The sequence below is a fragment of the Sphaeramia orbicularis genome, chromosome 4 (assembly GCF_902148855.1).
Source record: "Sphaeramia orbicularis chromosome 4, fSphaOr1.1, whole genome shotgun sequence".
Classification (NCBI taxonomy): Eukaryota; Metazoa; Chordata; class Actinopteri; order Kurtiformes; family Apogonidae; genus Sphaeramia; species Sphaeramia orbicularis.
Window position 1 is genome coordinate 4,259,602 of NC_043960.1, and position 7,030 is coordinate 4,266,631.

Sequence of the window (7,030 nt, forward strand, 5' to 3'; positions counted from 1 at the left end):
TCAAACCTTTATGTTAATGGTCACCAGCGCCCTCCAGTGGCCAAGTAGTAAGGCTATAGTATGTGCTCCAAAAATGGTCATTTTTTACATGTCTTCAAATTCACTTAAAAACTGTTGTAAATTGCTCAAATAGTCATTCCAAGTTATTTCAGGATGTTTCAAACCTTTTCGTTAATGGTCACCAGCGCCCTCCAGTGGCCAAGTAGTGAGGCTATAGTATGTGCTCCAAAAATGGTCATTTTTTACATGTCTTCAAATTCACTTAAAAACTGTTGTAAGTTGCTCAAATAGTCATTCCAACTTATTTCAGGATGTTTCAAACCTTTATGTTAATGGTCACCAGCGCCCTCCAGTGGCCAAGTAGTAAGGCTATAGTATGTGCTCCAAAAATGGTCATTTTTTACATGTCTTCAAATTCACTTAAAAACTGTTGTAAGTTGCTCAGAAAGTCATTCCAAGTTATTTCAGGATGTTTCAAACCTTTTCGTTAATGGTCAGCAGTGCCCTCCAGTGGCCAAGTAGTAAGGCTACAGTATGTGCTCCAAAAATGGTCATTTTTTACATGTCTTCAAATTCACTTAAAAACTGTTATAAATTACTCAAATAGTCAGTCCAAGTTATTTCAGGATGTTTCAAACCTTTTCGTTAATGGTCACAAGTGCCCTCCAGTGGCCAAGTAGTAAGGCTAAGGTATGTGCTCCAAAAATGGTCATTTTTTACATGTCTTCAAATTCACTTAAAAACTGTTGTAAATTGCTCAAATAGTCATTCCAAGTTATTTCAGGATGTTTCAAACCTTTGCGTTAATGGTCACAAGCGCCCTCCAGTGGCCAAGTAGTAAGGCTATAGTATGTGCTCCAAAAATGGTCATTTTTTACATGTCTTCAAATTCACTTAAAAACTGTTGTAAATTGCTCAAATAGTCATTCCAAGTTATTTCAGGATGTTTCAAACCTTTTCGTTAATGGTCACCAGCGCCCTCCAGTGGCCAAGTAGTGAGGCTATAGTATGTGCTCCAAAAATAGTCATTTTTTACATGTCTTCAAATTCACTTAAAAACTGTTGTAAATTGCTCAAATAGTCATTCCAAGTTATTTCAGGATGTTTCAAACCTTTATGTTAATGGTCACCAGCACCCTCCAGTGGCCAAGTAGTAAGGCTACAGTATGTGCTCCAAAAATGGTCATTTTTTACATGTCTTCAAATTCCCTTAAAAACTGTTGTAAATTACTCAAATAGTCAGTCCAAGTTATTTCAGGATGTTTCAAACCTTTTCGTTAATGGTCACAAGTGCCCTCCAGTGGCCAAGTAGTAAGGCTAAGGTATGTGCTCCAAAAATGGTCATTTTTTACATGTCTTCAAATTCACTTAAAAACTGTTGTAAATTGCTCAAATAGTCATTCCAAGTTATTTCAGGATGTTTCAAACCTTTTCGTTAATGGTCACAAGCGCCCTCCAGTGGCCAAGTAGTAAGGCTATAGTATGTGCTCCAAAAATGGTCATTTTTGACATGTCTTCAAATTCACTTAAAAACTGTTGTAAATTGCTCAAATAGTCATTCCAAGTTATTTCAGGATGTTTCAAACCTTTTCGTTAATGGTCACCAGCGCCCTCCAGTGGCCAAGTAGTGAGGCTATAGTATGTGCTCCAAAAATAGTCATTTTTTACATGTCTTCAAATTCACTTAAAAACTGTTGTAAATTGCTCAAATAGTCATTCCAAGTTATTTCAGGATGTTTCAAACCTTTATGTTAATGGTCACCAGCACCCTCCAGTGGCCAAGTAGTAAGGCTATAGTATGTGCTCCAAAAATGGTCATTTTTTACATGTCTTCAAATTCACTTAAAAACTGTTGTAAATTGCTCAAATAGTCATTCCAAGTTATTTCAGGATGTTTCAAACCTTTATGTTATGGTCACCAGCACCCTCCAGTGGCCAAGTAGTAAGGCTATAGTATGTGCTCCAAAAATGGTCATTTTTACATGTCTTCAAATTCACTTAAAAACTGTTGTAAATTGCTCAAATAGTCATTCCAAGTTATTTCAGGATGTTTCAAACCTTTTCATTAATGGTCACCAGCGCCCTCCAGTGGCCAAGTAGTAAGGCTATAGTATGTGCTCCAAAAATAGTCATTTTTTACATGTCTTCAAATTCACTTAAAAACTGTTGTAAATTGCTCAAATAGTCATTCCAAGTTATTTCAGGATGTTTCAAACCTTTATGTTAATGGTCACCAGCGCCCTCCAGTGGCCAAGTAGTAAGGCTATAGTATGTGCTCCAAAAATGGTCATTTTTTACATGTCTTCAAATTCACTTAAAAACTGTTGTAAATTACTCAAATACTCAGTCCAAGTTATTTCAGGATGTTTCAAACCTTTTCGTTAATGGTAACAAGCGCCCTCCAGTGGCCAAGTAGTAAGGCTATAGTATGTGCTCCAAAAATGGTCATTTTTTACATGTCTTCAAATTCACTTAAAAACTGTTGTAAATTGCTCAAGTAGTCATTCCAAGTTATTTCAGGATGTTTCAAACCTTTATGTTAATGGTCACCAGCGCCCTCCAGTGGCCAAGTAGTAAGGCTATAGTATGTGCTCCAAAAATGGTCATTTTTTACATGCCTTCAAATTCACTTAAAAACTGTTGTAAGTTGCTCAAAAAGTCATTCAAAGTTATTTCAGGATGTTTCAAACCTTTATGTTAATGGTCACCAGCGCCCTCCAGTGGCCAAGTAGTAAGGCTACAGTATGTGCTCCAAAAATGGTCATTTTTTACATGTCTTCAAATTCCCTTAAAAACTGTTGTAAATTACTCAAATAGTCAGTCCAAGTTATTTCAGGATGTTTCAAACCTTTTCGTTAATGGTCACAAGTGCCCTCCAGTGGCCAAGTAGTAAGGCTAAGGTATGTGCTCCAAAAATGGTCATTTTTTACATGTCTTCAAATTCACTTAAAAACTGTTGTAAATTGCTCAAATAGTCATTCCAAGTTATTTCAGGATGTTTCAAACCTTTATGTTAATGGTCACCAGCACCCTCCAGTGGCCAAGTAGTAAGGCTATAGTATGTGCTCCAAAAATGGTCATTTTTGACATGTCTTCAAATTCACTTAAAAACTGTTGTAAATTGCTCAAGTAGTCATTCCAAGTTATTTCAGGATGTTTCAAACCTTTATGTTAATGGTCACCAGCGCCCTCCAGTGGCCAAGTAGTGAGGCTATAGTATGTGCTCCAAAAATGGTCATTTTTTACATGCCTTCAAATTCACTTAAAAACTGTTGTAAGTTGCTCAAAAAGTCATTCAAAGTTATTTCAGGATGTTTCAAACCTTTATGTTAATGGTCACCAGCGCCCTCCAGTGGCCAAGTAGTAAGGCTAAGGTATGTGCTCCAAAAATGGTCATTTTTTTTTTTTACATGTCTTCAAATTCACTTAAAAACTGTTTTAAGTTGCTCAAAAAGTCATTCAAAGTTATTTCAGGATGTTTCAAACCTTTATGTTAATGGTCACCAGCGCCCTCCAGTGGCCAAGTAGTAAGGCTATAGTATATGCTCCAAAAATGGTCATTTTTTACATGTCTTCAAATTCACTTAAAAACTGTTCTAAGTTGCTCAGAAAGTCATTCCAAGTTATTTCAGGATGTTTCAAACCTTTTCGTTAATGGTCACCAGCGCCCTCCAGTGGCCAAGTAGTAAGGGTATAGTATGTACTCCAAAAATGGTCATTTTTTACATGTCTTCAAATTCACTTAAAAACTGTTGGAAATTGCTCAAATAGTCATTCCAAGTTATTTCAGGATGTTTCAGACCTTTTCGTTAATGGTCACCAGCGCCCTCCAGTGGCCAAGTAGTGAGGCTATAGTATGTGCTCCAAAAATGGTCATTTTTTACATGTCTTCAAATTCACTTAAAAACTGTTGGAAATTGCTCAAGTAGTCATTCCAAGTTATTTCAGGATGTTTCAAACGTTTTCGTTAATGGTCACAAGCGCCCTCCCGTGGCCAAGTAGTAAGGCTATAGTATGTGCTCCAAAAATGGTCATTTTTTACATGTCTTCAAATTCACTTAAAAACTGTTGTAAATTGCTCAAATAGTCATTCCAAGTTATTTCAGGATGTTTCAAACCTTTATGTTAATGGTCACCAGCGCCCTCCAGTGGCCAAGTAGTAAGGCTCCAAAAATGGCTTTTTTATTTAGTCACTGATGGTCGATTGTCTTTGCAATGCTATACTATTCCACTAGTAGAAAGCTGCATAAATCAGGTTTTTATGTATGTTTCTAAAAACCTCTCATTAATTTCTTAAGCATTAATAAAGCCTCCTTGAGGCGTATCAGGTTGCTTTCTAAGATTATTCAAGGTGGACTATGTACGCTGAAAACTGTCATTTTGGTCAGGTTTTTGTACCATTATATGTTTCTGAGGGATTTTAACATGTAAAAGCAGATTAAGACTTCCTGAGGTGTTTCTAAGCCCTTTTGAGACAGACTCCGTAATTTGTGAATATATCAAAACCAAATGTGATGCACAGGATTACAAGACAGAGCTACGGAATTGTACCACAACTAGACAAGGTCGCCATCCACCAAAACAGAGTAAAAGCCAACATTTTTGTATCCATGACTGTGATTTTTAATGTTCTACCTCAAAATTTTGATGTTCATAATCTACATGGACAAAAATATTGGGACATATCATGGCTACAGTGCGTAAGATGTGCTGTTCATGCAGATTTGAGATATAAAGATCGATATTTCCTTAAAGTTTAATGGGAGAGTCTTCTTCAGAGAACAGAAAATACTTTAGAAATTTAGAGGCGGAACATTTAAAATCATAGCCATGGATAAAATTAAACTAAATCAATATTGAGAGAAATTAAGTAAAAGCCATTTTTGAGGTATTTTGGAAGCAAAGATAATTTAACCTATAAAGACCCAGTGCTACTTATCTGGCAGTTCTCTATATTTAACTTTTCTTAAGTGGTTTTTCACCATTAACTATAATATTATCCCCTGTATTTTGTGTTTTTACAGAAAAAATGCAGTATTTTTCAATATTCAATTCACTGATTATGTAGATGTTCATAAAAGCTCAAATTGAAGTTAAAGGTTATTATATCAGAAACAGGGAAAACTGAAAAAAGTGTCTTTTTCAGCAAAATATATCACTAACTTAACATATAGCAAGTGTCTCCATCCACTGTCACTGATCCAACACCATGGATTTTACTGGTGAATCAATGCTGAATGAATGTTGTGGGAAATGACAGTGTTTCCACAGTAACTACGGAGCCTCTGAATGTCCAATCTTTTCTGATGACCATGAAAAGATGACAAACTGCATTTTACAACAATTATTTACATGCACTGATAGGATTAGTGGATCAACAGATATTAAACATTTTAGATGGTTTTGATCGGAAATTGGCTGTTTGGGTCATTATGGGTTAAACAAAACTAACCAATACAATGATATTTATTTCAACGTAAAATATGTATTAACTATATTGTGACATTTGTTATTATTGTTTTGTATCCCAAACCCGTTAGAAAAGAAAGTATTTGTACAGTACTTGTACTTAAAAATGTTAAAAAATTATCCTAATGGTATTTAAAAATTGTCAGTGAACTGTTTTGCAGAAATATGAAAAGAATTTATTCACAGCTACGGTCTGACTTGTCACTGTGTATGAATGTGACCACTAGAGGGAGTAGTGAGTCACTGTAATGACGAAAACTAACACCACGTCTGAGCACGCAGCACATGAAGATTATAAGACACCATGTTATTTTGAGTGACTATCAAAATAAGAATCCATGAGTTTTAGTTTGAAGAAAGCCATGATGATGATACCACAATACAGATGACACAATGAAAACAATTAGCTTTATACCTCATTCAATGACTGATTCAGTCTGTGGATACATACAGTCGCAGAAAAAATTACTAGACCACCCTTGTTTTCTTCCATTTCTTGTTCATTTTATGCCTGATACAACTAAAGGTACATTTGTTTGAACATAGTACTTTCAGAGCTGATATCTATCCATTTTCCATGTTTTCTTGATAATAACCAAAATCACTTCAGTTCTTATATCAATATCTATGGCACTGTACTGACCAAAACCGTGCTTTTTAGGCATTCCATGTTTTCTTTTCTGTCTGTTTTAGACACATGACACACACAGGAGTTAGTACTGGATTGAATAACCATTGTTTTTGATGACTTTTGATGGTCTAATAATTTTTTCCACGACTGTAGAGTTGGTTTGTTGGTGGTTTTAGCCCTAACTTTTTTCTTGTACCAGACTGACCCCTGCTGGTTAGAGTTTAAAGTTTAATTTCTTAAGATTATAATGTTATCAAATTCAGATTGTTTAATCTACACACTTCAATATTTGTTGATTTATCATAAATCATACCATCATCAAGCCTGTCAGTAAATACACATTTTTTGTCTCATTTCATCTGTATGAAAACAGAAGCTGACAACTAATATACTAACATTATTTTCATGTTTAGCATCGTTTGACAGGTGCTTTTTGATGACATCATCTTGTTGCATCTCGTTCTTCTTCTTCTAAAAGCTCAATGTAGAACTAGAGCGGCTGTGGTTTATTTAGATTCTACTGAATATTTGAGACAACACACAAACAAATAACGTGTGTTCAAAACTCCTATGTCAACAAATGGCTCTTCCCCAGAACATACATGACTAAACCATTGATTACCTGATAATGCATGAACACATCATAATAACATTATCTGCAATTATTAGTCTCTTACTCTTCATCTCAAATTTCATTATGTCAGTCCTAATCATCATCACAACACTGAACAATGGAGTTGCACTTGGCAGATTTCCCTCACACTGTGCAGGTTTACTGGACACTGTTAAAATTTGTTGTAAGGTCATTTATACATGCACTATTTCTTTTTCAGACACATGTACATGGTGATGAGAAGTGTGCATAAGACAAACGGCAACACCGTTACGAGCGTTGTGTTGGGAACATTTCACGACAACCCAGCGACAAGG